At 39.7% G+C, this 14,340-nt stretch overlaps 1 non-coding gene across 1 annotated transcript; it reads left to right on the forward strand.

Moving 5' to 3' along the window:
- The first annotated feature begins 11,523 nt into the window (after positions 1-11,523).
- LOC133793201 (small nucleolar RNA R71) lies at positions 11,524-11,630 on the forward strand. The gene has a single exon (XR_009874657.1). It is a non-coding gene; the product is annotated as a small nucleolar RNA R71 (small nucleolar RNA).
- The last annotated feature ends 2,710 nt before the right edge of the window (positions 11,631-14,340 follow it).

Genomic DNA, 14,340 nt, shown 5'->3' on the forward strand with positions numbered 1-14,340 from the left:
CGCACCATCATCAGTTACAATTTAGAGATGGCCATGACTATAATGAGGCAGATTCTGGTAGGAGGAATGCTGGTCGGCAGCGAGAAGAGAGGAGTGAAGAGCAGAACCCTCCGCCAAGGGAGAACCGAGCAGTAAGCCAAAATGTTGGGGACAATCTAAATAGCCCAACGTCTTTTATCGACTGGGCGCGAGCGAGTAAAGGCGAAGAGAGGAAAATCTGAGGGATGTTTTCAATGATAGAAGGGAAAGATACAACGAGTATTTCCCCCAGCACGGGTCGCTCCAATAGTACCAAATGCTATGAATGCTCAGCTAGATCCTTTAAATCAGGTTGTCTAGCAATTGGTTGGGAACCGGTCATCCCATATAGAGTTTGACCAGAGAAAGGGCACTCGATTTGTGCAAAGAATCGCTATGGCAGAAACTTCATGCAAATTTCAAATGATGATCTTGCCCAACTTCAATGGATTAGAAGATCCTATATCTCACGTTAACAAATTCGAGACACAGATGGACATCCAAAAGGTGTCAGATGACGCTCGGTGCAGAATTTTTCTGGCAACCTTATACGATACTACTCAGCAGTGGTTTTTCAAATTCCCCTGGCCAGTATCGTCTCTTGGGAAATGTTCGTAAATGAGTTTTATGGACAGTTCTATGCTGGTCGGGTGCATCCAACCGAGGCCAATCAACTGGTTGAAATACGCCAGAAGGAAGGAGAAACCCTGAAAGGGTATGTTCAACGATTCATGCGAGCAACTGCTGGGGCCAAGACAATTGGGGATGAAGGGAAGATGATGGCTCTTACTGATGGGGTACGATGCCACTCATCTCTTTGGAATAGTTTGCGGAAGATTGGAGTCAAGAGTACTCAGGAATTTTTGGATCGAGCAAACACGTACATCAAGCTCGAGGAGGCCATTGCTAACGAAGGAAAGTCTCCCACAGACGAACAGGGCCTGAAAGAAGTTCCCACCAAAGCTGCCAATGGGTCTGGGAAACCAAATGGCAACGAAAAAAATAATGGGAAGAATGGGGGACAAAGGGCGAACCACGAGCCGACGACATCAGATAACAAATGCCCGAAACAAAACAGATACAAGCCGAGGTTCACCAATTATACGGCCCTAGTCGATAGCAGAGCAAAAGTGTACCAGGCCACTCACACAACTATTCCCTTCAGGCGACCAGCCCCAATCAGGAAGGACATATCCAAGAGATACTACCATCTTTTGTCATTTTCATAATGACTATGGCCATGACACCAACGAGTGCAACCAGCTCAAGGATGAGATTGAGTTTCTTATTAGACAAGGACACCTGAGGAGGTATGTCCGAGTAGCTGGAGGTTCTCATTGAGAGGCTCAAGGAGGCAACGAGCAGGCACCTGTACGCCAACGCTCGCCACCTTTACAGCCAGCTCCAGTTGCTGGTACATTGCTGACCATCTGCGGAGGACCACACATGGTAGGTGATAGTGGGAAGACGAGGGAAAGATATGCCTGAACCTTACGTCACGACAAGGACATTGAAATGTTGAACGTGGGGGAGAGAACTCCCAAAAAATCTCGAACAGAGGAAGAATCGATAACTTTCTCCGAGCTTGATGCTCAGCATTTTCGATTCCCCCATTCAAATTCTCTGGTCGTGGATATCCAGATTTCCAATATGATGGTCAAGCGGGTGTTAGTAGATACAGGAAGCTCAGTCAACATTCTGTATAAATTTTCACTGGAAATGATGAAATTGTCAGTGCAAGATTTGGAACCATGCAACCAAACCATTTAACCGGGTCGATCAGGCTTCCAGTCACAGCAGGGGCTGCACCTGCAAACAGGACATTACTTGCTAGTTTCATAGTAGTTGATTGTCCTTCTGCATATAATGCTGTGATCTGAAGGCCTATTGTAGTCGACCTATGAGTCGTGACCTCTGTCTTGCACTTGGCCATGAAGTTTCCAACTGACGCAGGAGTGAGATGCATGTTGGGAAACTAGTGAGAAGCGCAGGAATGTTATAATTCCTCGATCACCAAGGCAAAAAGAGGCGGATCGGGGGAAAAAGCTGAGAAAAGGTTGTTGATGCCAAATGAAGTACAAGCCCAATCAGGTGAACAGGTCACCAAATAGGTTGTTGCCCAAAGTAAGGATAGAGACTTAGATCCTCGCTTTGGGGATTTTGAAGAAAATGTTGGACACATGGAGGACCAGGAGGAGGTCCAACTAGAAGAAGCAACTAAAAGAAGCAGATCCGACCAGGGTTGTGAAAGTTGGTAAAAACTTAGAGACAACAACAAAAAAACAAATTGGTGGAATTTTTGAAGGAGAACCAGGAGGTGTTTGACTGGTCGCATAAAGATATGGTTGGGATAGACCCAGCGGTGATCAACCATGTCTTAAATATAGATAAAAAAAAATTACCTGTACAACAAAAAAGAAGGTTTCTCGACAAATATAGATCGAAGGCCCTAAAAGATGAAGTCGAGAAGTTGAAGGAAAACAGATTCATTAGGGTAGTGTTTTATCCATTTTGGGTCTCTAATCACGTATTGGTTCCCAAGCTGAATGGCAAGTGGAGGACGTGCGTGGATTTCATAGACCTTAATAAAGCCTGCCCAAAGGATTGCTACATCAGGGCATGAAATTTTATCATTCATGGACACATACTCTGGGTATAATCAAATCATTATGCGTCCACCTAATGAGGATCACACTAGCTTTTGAACAGATACATGACTTTACTATTACAAAGTAATGCCCTTCGGTTTGAAAAACGCTGGTGCGACTTACCAGCGACTGGCCAACCATATGTTCAAAGAGCTGATCGAAATTAGCATGGAAGTATATGTCAATGACATGCTGGTTAAGTCAAAGAAAGCTGAAGAACACATCGAGGACCTTTGAAAATGATTCAACATCTTGAACAAATATCAGATGAAGCTAAACCCTCTTAAGTGCTCTTTTGGTGTTGGATCAAGGAAATTTTTGGGATTCATAGTAAACTCGCGAGGAATCAAAGCTAATCCCAAATAGATTTAGACCCTGATTGAGATGCAGTCTCCTGCCAAGATTAAAGACGTTCAAAGCCTAACTGGGAGGATCGCCGCCCTAAGTAGATTCATATCCAAGTCAACGAACAAGTGTGTCCCATTTTTCAATCTACTCAGGCGAAACAAGAAGTTTGAATGGACAGAAGAGTGCGAGCAGGCTTTTTAGGCGTTGAAGTCCCACATGTCACAACCACCAATCTTGTCTAAACCAGTTGAAAAAGAAACTTTGTTCATCTATTTGGTAATCACAGAATATGCTGCTAGTGTTGTTTTAATCAAACAAGAAGACAGCGTTCAGAAAGCAGTATATTATGTGAGCAAGAGGTTAGTGGGAGCAAAATTGCAGTATCCACCCATTGAAAAGTTAGCTTATTGTTTGATTCTGTCCTCAAGGAAGCTACGACCTTACTTTCAAGCTCACCCAGTCGTGGTGCTCACCGACCAGCCATTACGGCAAGTCTTACAGAAACCAGAAACCGCTGATTGATTATTAAAATGGGCAGTCGAACTAGGATAGTTCGACATTTCTTATTCTCCACGAAAAGCTGTGAAAGGGCATGCTCTAGCAAACTTTGTTACAGAATTCACTGGGATCCTAATTAGCAAACCGATAGAAGAAGTGGAAAGTCAAAATCAAAATCCTTCGTGGAAGTTGTTATTAGATGGCTCTTCCAATGAGCATAATGCAGGAGCAGGTTTGATCTTAATCACACCTAAAGGACATCGGTTCCATTGTGCAATCAGATTCAAAAAATGAAGCCGAGTAAGACTTTCTAAGGACATGGATATAAAGTCACTGGAAATATATAGCGATTCTCACGTAATAGTTAATCAGATTACGGGGAAATATCAGGCTAGGGGTCTCAAGATGGCTGCTTATTTGAACAAAGAAAATGACTTATTGGCACAGTTTGGAAAGTAAACTCTCCAACAAGTGCCCCACGATTAGAATTCTAATGCTGATGCCTTGGCCAAGTTAGCAAGCGCTAAAGATGCTGACACCTTGAACATAGTGCCAGTTGAACACTTGTCGGCATCAAGCATTCAAGCAAAAGAGTCTTCACTGGTAATTCAAGCGACAAACACGTGGATGACGCCCATCATCAAATATCTCGAGCAGGGATTTCTACCAGCAGATAAAACACAAGGCGAGGATGCTTCAGAGACAGTCAGTTCGATTTATTATGGTCGACAAAATTTTGTATAGAAGAAGATAATCGATGCCTTTGTTAAGATGTGTTTCTAAGGAGAAAGCCAAGGAACTGATTTAAGAGGTCCACGAAGGCTTCTGTGAAGATCATGCTGGGGGGCAAAGTTTGTCAAAAAATATCTTAAGGCAAGGGTATTTCTGGCCTACCATGAATGAGGCTTCTATGGATTTCGTTTGAAAATGTGACAAGTGTCAAAGATTCTCCAAGATACCGCGAGCAGTCCCAAATGAGCTCAAACAGATGCAAAGCCCGTGGCCATTCGCAGTATGGGGGATTGATTTGATCGGGTGTTTACCTATAGGAAAATAGAATGTCAAATATGCAGTAGTTGTTGTTTACTATTTTACAAAGTGGGTCGAAGTTGAGCCACTAGTAACAATAACGAGCAAGAAAGTTTTGGACTTTGTTGTCAAAATCATCATGTGTCGATATGGGCTGCCAAGGAAAATTGTCTCGGATAATGGCACACAATTTGACAGTGACCTTTTCACTGATTTTTGCAAGAGGCATGGGATTATAAAAAGTTTTTCATCAGTAGCTCATCCGCAAGCAAATGGGCAAGTTGAGGCTGTCAATAAGACTCTAAAGGACACATTGAAGAAAAGGCTCAAAGAAGCCAAAGGCGCATGGCCAGAGCAATTACCAGAAGTACTTTAGTCGTATAGAACATCTCATCAAACAGCAACAGGCCATACTCCATTTTCCTTGGCTTATGGGTATGAAGTCATGTTGCCTATTGAGCTCAACCCACTATCACATCTAATGATCAATTATTGATGGAGTCCTTGGACTTGGTCGATGAAAGGCACGAGTAAGCTCAACTTCGAGTAGCAGCTTACCAGCAAAAGGTCGCTCGATATTTTCACTCTAAAGTACGTGAAAGAAAGTTTAACGTGGGAGATTTATTCCTTAGAAGAGTTTTTCTCAACACTCGCGACTAAGCTGCCGAAGTGCTCGGACCAAACTGGGAAGGTCTGTATCAGATTGAAGAAATTCTTCAACCAGGCACATATAAACTTGCTCGCTTAAACGGAGATCTCATTCCTCGCTATTGGAATGGAGAACATTTGCGCAAGTATTATCAATAAACAGTTCTTTTTAAAGAATTGACTTGTATTAATTTCACTTTTTACAAGTTTATAAACAAGGGCTAGTCAATTATATGACTGGTCACTTACAAGTGTAAGATCAATTTTTTATCAATCGTACAGACACAATTTTTTCCATTTATTACGAGAAATAAAAGGAACTGTGCGCAGCCAGTTATTCTTGCCAAATTATTGTATTTATTACAAGTATTTGCTCATTACATGTGTTGTTTTGCGATATTACCGTTTTTTATTATGATTACGCTAGCAGTAATGTTCGAATGATTACGCTACCATTTTTTATTTGCTCATTACGTTAGTTTAAATTTTGTAAAGTCAAAACAAAGTGCTATGCTAAATTCGGTCATACGAATGGATGTTATAATAGTATCAAATATTATAATATCAAAGTTGAAATATTTCACACCATGAGCAGTTACTGCTCATATGTACATTAATGAATTAAAAGAAAGGCTGCCTTGAGCAGCAAAATTGTCTCAACATTAGGAATCGTAGTTTGCATGTTACAGTTAGAAATATATATATATAAGAAAAAAGAGTATTTAAATCACTGAGCAATAGGAGGATTTGGCTGGGATTGCTGGTCGACAGTGGTCCCTGCATCCTCTTCAACAGCTTCAGTGTCAGTCGCCAAAGATATTTCAGGGGATTCCTAAGCTTTCTGTTCCTCCGCCAGATGAGCGGCACACTTTGCCAATTCAGCCTGCTTTACCTGCTTGGGAAGATAGTCGAAGTTTGCCTCTGGATTGTTTTTCCAGAACAAGTAGAAGCAGTTAAAAGTCGCTCTTTTGAACTTCTCCAGATTGCGAGAGTTGGTTTCCTCGAGTAGTTTAACTCGCTCCTCCAGCTCGGTGGTTTCCTTCCGGCTGATCACAAGGTCATCTTGAAGCTTGGCTACTTCTTTGAAGTTAATCTCTGAAGCCTCCTTAAACTTCTCCTTGATGGCAGTAACTTTGGCCACTGACTCTTGGCACTTCCTTAACTCCTCGCTCAGGCTAGCAACTCTAGCCTCGGTCGCCTTAATCTCCTCAGCATGTCTAGCCTCAGCCGCCTTAATCTTCTCGGCAAGTCTAGCCTCGGCCGCCTTAATCTCCTCGGCATGTCTGGCCTTGGTCTCCTCGACACGGTGCCAGCTATGGCCTATGATCAGGATGCCCTGTGAACAAAAAAAAGAAAAGTAAACCAGTCAGGGGAAATTAGAGAAAATGTTGCACTATTAAACAAAAAAAAAAAGAAACACACTTACACTGAGGACTTCAGACAGTCCGCAGCTGATGATCTGGCTGTTCTGTAGTAGAGGGAGATGTGAAAAAGAAAACTGGCTACGACGATGCTTTGATATCCTTTATAGCTTCTCATGAGTAGCGTTGTAGGCGCTACTCAGCAGGTCGTTGGCCGAGGGTCTCCTCGCCTGCTCAGGGGGAAGGCTATTGCGAGGAGGAGGAGGAGGTGTCATAGTCCTGGAAGGAGTGGGCGCTAGAGGGTCCTCTGTTCAAGCTATTTTCTTGGAGGGATTACTGCTGCTCTCCCAAGGGTGCCTCTTGCTTGCTCTCTTTTTGCTCGCAGGAGCTTCGACGTTTGTGTATATGTCAAAGGCTTCCTCAGAAGGCATGACTGCAAGAAAAAAATGATCAGACAATATAATTTAAAGGAGTAAGGGAATAATGAAAGGGGAAATTCTAAGTAATATACCCGAGCTATTATTATTGGTCGATATATTATTTATAGAACTACTGCTACACTCACTCTCTGCCTCGAAGAAGTCTGAATTAAAATTACTGGTCGTAAATTTAAAGTTGCCATCCCTGTCAAATAAATGACAGGGGATAGGCAAGCTATCTAAGAGTGAGAAATCTATACCGTTCTCGTCAGAAGACTCAAGTACAGGGCCGGTGTACTTCAGAAGTTTTTCCTTGCCCCTCCCATGTTGGGCAGCAGCAGCCCGAGGGTTGCTGGAGGGTTCCCGGATGGTCACTCCCATTGCCCTCCGTCTCAGGAGTTGTGACACATCTTGTTGTTGCTCAGGGATTTTCTCTCCAATGGCACTCCCCACGGTGGACTCCCTCACTTTCTAGTAAGGTGCCAAAAGGCCGACCAGCCTTAGATTGTCCTCAGTAACCAGCTCCTTGACACTCTTCTCAATATTCATCATGCTGACAAGAGTTACGGCCCTTATCTCCATCTCTAGAGTGGGGTCTTGTCGTACCATGGACCTAGACACAACATCAATGTTCTAAGGACGATGAAGGAAAAACTGATAGAAAAGAAACGACCAGCGATTGAGAAATTTACCTCATCGTGTGAAGGTCAGGTTGTCGGCGACCAGGTCTATCATAAGGAAGTACTCTTGGAAGTACTTTCCTACGTTGGATTTATAGGTGACGTCACTCAGGAATATGCGAGCAAATTCCTGGTGACAGAAGTGGAAAAACCCCGTGTTGTTCTGGTTGGGGTTGGACTTGAGATTAAACAGATAGTTGATCTCGTGCGGTGTAGGCACAGGCCATATTTTATGGTTGTAAAGGATATAAAGTGGTGACAGCACTCTATATTTGTTGGGTGTAATTTGGAAGGGGGTGACCTCGAAGTAATTGGCCACCCTTTGAAAAAATTCGTACAGGGGCAAGATTGCCCCTGCCTCAATGTGAAACCTCGACCAGGTGATGAAGGCGCCTCCGGGCACGTTTTCCCTTTGGTCAGGTGTAGGCTTAACTAAGGTAACCCCAGGAAGACCGTACTTCTTGAGGTTTCTTGTCACCGTCCTAGCCAATATGACACTAGGAAGCGCGACATACCAGTCAACTTCTGGTCGAAGGCCGTCGCGAGGCCGAACTTTGCGTTAAATTTCTAGTGGTGCAAAATTTACAGGTTAAGGATCATTTGAAGGACCCTGAGTGTCGGTTGCTGGTTGGTTAGAAGGAGAATGGTTGGTTTTCTTTTTCCTACGAGCTATGTGTTTAACACGACCCATGTGTGGCTGACGGTCTGGGGAGGTGGTCTTGAGGTTTTGTTGTGAAGACGGAAAGTCAGACAAAGGCAATGACGATTGCTCTTGATCTTCCAACAGCAACGCAAGAAGATCATCGTCTATTGGCCTCTCACCTCCCCAAGGATCATGCATAAATATCTGAGAAGAGTAAAGGGGAAATGGGAATCTATGACCAATAGATAGAAGAAGAAGAAATGTAAGGATAATGTTGCTCATGTACAAAAGTTAAGATTTTATACAACCCGCAGCATCCTAACATAAACACTAAAATATGCGAGTAGTTTGGAAAAACGAATCAAAAAGTGGAAGTGAAAAGTTTTTTCAAGAAAACTTTTCGACTCCAAAAACAGGCGGGAAAAAACAAGTTTTTCCGAAAATGGTAAAATTGAATTTTTACTTCAATTTCGGGCCTTAAAATAGTATTCCTATTTCTCACATTAATTTCTAAGCCTCACCTAATGTTTTCTACTACCTAAAAGTTCATGTTCTATCATGTTTTTGCATACGAACCCGATCACCCAATTTTTTTTCTCAAAAACTAGATTACTTACAAAATTTATTCTAAATTGTACAATAAAGAAGATGATTTCACAACTTACTTGGATTGTGGTTGTTAGAGAAATCATGAAGGTTGTTGCTCGGAGTTGATCGAACGCGTCTTGGATCACCGAAGCATTCTGGGTTTTTCTTGGGAAGTTCTTATGAGTTCTTGAGGAGAGATAAGGATACGGTAAAAAGTGAAAAGTGAGAAAGGAGATATATTGATACTGATCGTGGTGCAAATAAAGAGGTAATAATGGGGGTAAGATTTCGATGCATGGGAAATCGCATTAGCCGTCAAAATATTTTTGGGAAACTATAAAGGTCATGATTGCTTACATTTTCGACAAGGCGCTAACAAATGTGATAGGTCAGATGAATTGTTGGTCGAGTAAGTTTATTAAATGTTGATCGCATTAAAATAAACTTGGGGGGGGGGGCAAATGTTTACCCAAAAAAGATTCATCTGATGATGTGGCAAGACCAGTACGCACGTGGGATGTGCGTGACCATTTAAGCAGTTACGTTTCTATTCGACCATCGACCAGAGGGGAATTCACTCGATAGAAGGCATATTTCATGGGCGACCAAGCTGGTCGCAGTATATCAGATACTTTTGATTGATATGTGATCTCGCATTTATGTAATAATTGTAATTTCCATTATTATTTGAGATACGCTTGTATTAAATGTAATCAAGGCCCACCGGCCCATAAGGAGATCCTTGAGCCTATAAATAAGACTCAAAAGGTTCATGAGAGAGACTTTTGGGAGGCTTTTGGGATCTGGAGAGAGAGAATTATTGTTTTTACGCAATACCTTGTATCTTTTATTAAGCTTGTGAAACTCAGTAAACCCTAGTTTGCTGATCACAAGTTTTCATTACATTAATAAGAACACTAAGTGGACGTAGGTCATTACCATCACCTGGGGCCGAACCACTATAAATCTTTGTGTCATTTATCTTTTTGTCTTGAATTCATCTCATTTCTGTCATTTTACTTGACTCTGTTTCGTTGACTGAATCCAGGGCCAACAAAATACATTCAATTCAACAATCATATTTCCAAAAGATAATTTTAAAACGTCATTACGCCAATTAATGATTGCATTAGATGTAGCTAAAAATTGTCTACCTAAAATGATAGGAATTTGAGCATGCACATTTTCCACAGGTTGAGCATCAAGAACAATGAACTCAACATGAAAGTGAAATTTATCAAATTTTATCAAAACATCTTCTATAATGCCTCTAGGAATGTTCACAGAACGATCGGCTATTTGAAGAGTTATAGAAGTAGATTTTAGTTCACCAAGACCAAGTTGCTTATAAACAAAATAAGGCAATAAATTCACACTAGCACCCAAATCAAGCAAAGCCTTGTTAATAAAGTGATCACCAATAATACATGAAATTGTGGGACACCTAAGATCTTTATATTTAACAAGACTCTTCTATTAAATAGTGGAACTAGCTTGTTCAGTTAAAAACACATTTTTAGGAACATTAATGTTTCTTTTTAAAGTACAAAAATCCTTCAAAAATTTAGAGTAGGCAGGAATTTCTTTAATGGAATCTAAGAAAGAGATATTGATACTAATTTGTTTAAAAACTTCTAAGATGTCATCATATTGGCCGCCTTTTTTAATTGGAAGTAATCTTAGAGGGAATGGGGCTTTTGGAATGAAATGATGGATTGGAGTATCCTTATTTGAAGAGTCATTGGGATTAGATCTAGAAGGTTGACTCTTTTCTTTTTCTTTTTCAACCTCAGGTATGTAATCGGGTTTGACAATGTTCTTTCCGGACCTAAGAGTTGAAATTGATTTGACTTCTCCATTTTTATTAGACTTTCCCATCTCATATTGACCTTTTTGATTTGGGATAGGTTGACTAGGGAATGTTCCTTTTTCTCTATCAGCTAAAGCAGTAGCGAATTGTCCTACTTATGTCTCGAGTTTGGTAATTGATGGAGACTGATTTTGTAGGATTTGTTGCGTGGATTGCCTAAATTGTTGTAAAGTATTTTCTAAGGAAGGTTTCCTTTGTTGATGATATGGTTGATTTTGTGGGGCATGAGTTTGGTTTTGCGTGTTGTATTGGTGCCCTTGATTCATTGGTGGTTGGTTTTGTCTCCAAGAAAAGTTTGGATGGTTTCATCAATTTGGATTATAAGTGGATGAAAATGGGCTATCATTTGGTTTCTCATAAGCATGAAGAGCATTGACCTCCTCAAAAAAGGCTTCTTGGTAGGAAGGACACGATTGGGCATTATGGCAAGGACTAGAACATATAGAACAAACATCTTTTCTTGGTTCTATTGGAGAATTTATAGTTTGGATTATGGCTAAAACTTCTACTTTTCTCACTTATTTGTCTAAGGATGTTCTTAAGTCTAATTCATCTTTTACTTCATACATTCCTCCTCTTTTTGGTTAATTAGTTGACCTAGACCTAGGATCAAAATAAACCATTGTTGTGAACTAGCAGATAAATCTTCAAGGGCGTCCCAAGCCTCTTGTCCTTGAAATTTTAAAAAAATTATGGTATTCATAGATTGAATCATTTGACGATTGGAGGGAGTCAAACCATCATAAAAATATTTTACAAGTCTCTATTTTTCAAAACCATGATGATGACATTTTAATAATAAATCTTTAAATCTTTTCCAACATTCATAAAACTCTTCATTATCGTTTTGAAAAAATTCGGAGATTTCTCTCCTTAGACTATCAGTTTTAGACATAGGAAAAATTTCACCAAGAATTTATTATAAAGTTGATCCCATGTAGTTATAGACCCCGTGGGAAGGAAATTTAACCAAGCTTTTGATTTTCCTTTTAATGAAAAAGGGAATAATCTTAGTTTGACCGACTCATTAGAAAATTTTTGAAATTTAAATGTTGAGCAAATTTCTAAGAAATATTTGACATGCATGTAAAGATCCTCTTTATCTAACCCATAAAATGACGGCAATAATTGAATAATTGATGGTTTAAGCTCAAAATGGGTAGCAGAAGTGGTTGAAAAAACAATACATGAAGGAGCATTAGATGAAATAGGTGCAAAATATTCAAGCAAGGTTTTTTCAGGCACAACATTTTCATCAACATGATCTCTATTAATATTAGCAATTGGTTCCATGGTGCTCAAATTTTTACTAACACTTTCAATTTCAAACAAAGATAAACGTCTTTTTACTAATCGATTTTTAGAGTTAAATTCACAATGATGCATACAATTTTCACAAACAAGGCAACAAAGATAATTTCAATCAGACAATTTTCATATGTGGAAGATCAGTTAAAACCACAACCACATAGCATACTTAGAATTTTTAGAGATTTCACAACAATATAATTTTTATGGTTTACTTATCCCTAGGCCTATTTGATTCCACTTACTCACACACTACTAACAACTCCCCGAGGTTAATTAGTAGAGGCGGATTGAGAATTTTGTTCAAATTTCTTTTAAACAAAGATTACTTGTGTTTTTCGGATGATTTGCTTGTCTTTTGTAAGGGTTCTCTCCAAGCTGTTAGAAGTGTCAAGGTAGTTCTTGAAGACTTTGCTTCTGTTTCAGGTCTGTCCATTAATACAAGGAAATCTCAAATATATTTTGGTGGTGTCCCGAGCATAGAAAGAACCAGAATTTCTCTGGATATAAATCTTTCAGAGGGAACCTTTCCTCTTAAGTATCTTGGGGTTCCCAGGAGACCTACTAAGTGGAAACATGCTGATTGTGAGGTGATTATTCAGAAATATAGGTTAAAGATTCAGAATTGGGCGAGTAGAATTCTCTCCTTCGCTGGTAGGATTCAGCTCATCAATTCAGTCTTACTTGGGCTTCGAAATTATTGGACGACCATTTTTGTCTTGCCTCAGAGCATTGTTAAGGAAATTGAGAAGTTATGTAGTGGATTTCTGTGGGGATCTTCAGGGCAGAGAAGTAAGATGAACATCCCTTCTTGGCACAAGGTTTGTCTCCCTAAAGCCTATGGAGGGCTGGGATTTAGAGATGGTACTAACTGGAACCGTTCTGTTTTAGCTAAATATATTTGGGCATTATCAGCTAAACCAGATTTGCTTTGGGTCAAATGGATAAATTCCATTTATTTGAAAGGTGCTAACATTTGGAGCTATGAATTGAAAGGCGACTGCAGCTGGTATTGGAGAAAGCTATGTCGAATCAAGGCTCACTTTGGTCCTGCAGCCATAATTTCTGCTGGTGTTCAAGGAAAATTTCAGTCTAGCAGATTGTATAATAGTCTGTTGGTCCAGCAAAGGGTGGAGTATCATAGGACTGTTTGGAGTAAGCTAATTCTTCCTAACCATAGATTTATGTTATGGCAGGTGTTTAACTCCCATCTTCTAACCAGGGACAACCTCAGCAAGATGCATATTCAGATTGCTTCAGGCCTGTGTCCGGTTTGTGAGAGCTGTAATGAGAGTCACTCTCATCTGTTTTTTAATTGCTATCTTTCTTCTCAATTGGTTAGAAGCATCTTCAATTGGCTGGGGTTTGTGGCTTGGCCTTTGGAGTTTAATAGCTAGTTGGTTTGGCTAGCTAGAGTCTGAATTGGAGCTAAGGCTGATATAGTTAATATGATTTTTGCAGCAGTCATCTACAGTTTATGGAAGAATAGAAATAGATGTATATATGACTGTTATTCCTCATCTATTAGGAGTCTAGTTCAGGAAGTAAAATTTACAACTAAGTATAGGCTTTACAAAGTGTACAGGAATCAAATTTCGGCTCAAGATCAAATGTTCATTAGACATATTCATTGTAATTAGTTGTTGCTGGTTGGTTTGTGTTTCAGCCGGTGCCTCTGCCTGAGGTTTATCTGGGCTGTTTGTTTGTATTGGTTCTTTGTTCAATGAAGTTTTTCTTTTCTTCTTAATAAAAAAAAAAAAGATTACTTATGGTGAAAGGACAAGATTATGTTTTTTTTTCAAGTATTTTTTCACAATTACACAATAATATGATAAGATACGAAGAAAAATAAGGTAAAATTAAATAAAGCTATCAAAAATTAGGCAAGAGTAGAGAGGCATAGCATGCTATCAACCATAACAAAAATATGGTGAAAATTAGGAGGCACAAGTGCCATCAACTAAAACATATGGTAAAAATTAGGAGGCAAAATTGCCATCAACTAGTAAAAAAAAATTGAACAAGAGTTAGGAGGCATAACGTGCCATCAACCATAACAAAAATATAGTAAAAGACTAGGAGGTACAAGTTTCATCAACTATAAAAATTAAAAAGATACATAGATAGGAGACACAAGTGTCATTAACTAGAAAAAGCAATAAATATAAATATATAAGTAAGTTATTTTTTTTAATGGGTGGTAGAACCGTCCCAAATTTTCTTCTTATCTTTTTTTTTTAGTTTTAAATATACATTTTTGTATATATATTTTTCTAAGTGCA

Source organism: Humulus lupulus, chromosome 7, assembly GCF_963169125.1.
Source record: "Humulus lupulus chromosome 7, drHumLupu1.1, whole genome shotgun sequence".
NCBI lineage: Eukaryota > Viridiplantae > Streptophyta > Magnoliopsida > Rosales > Cannabaceae > Humulus > Humulus lupulus.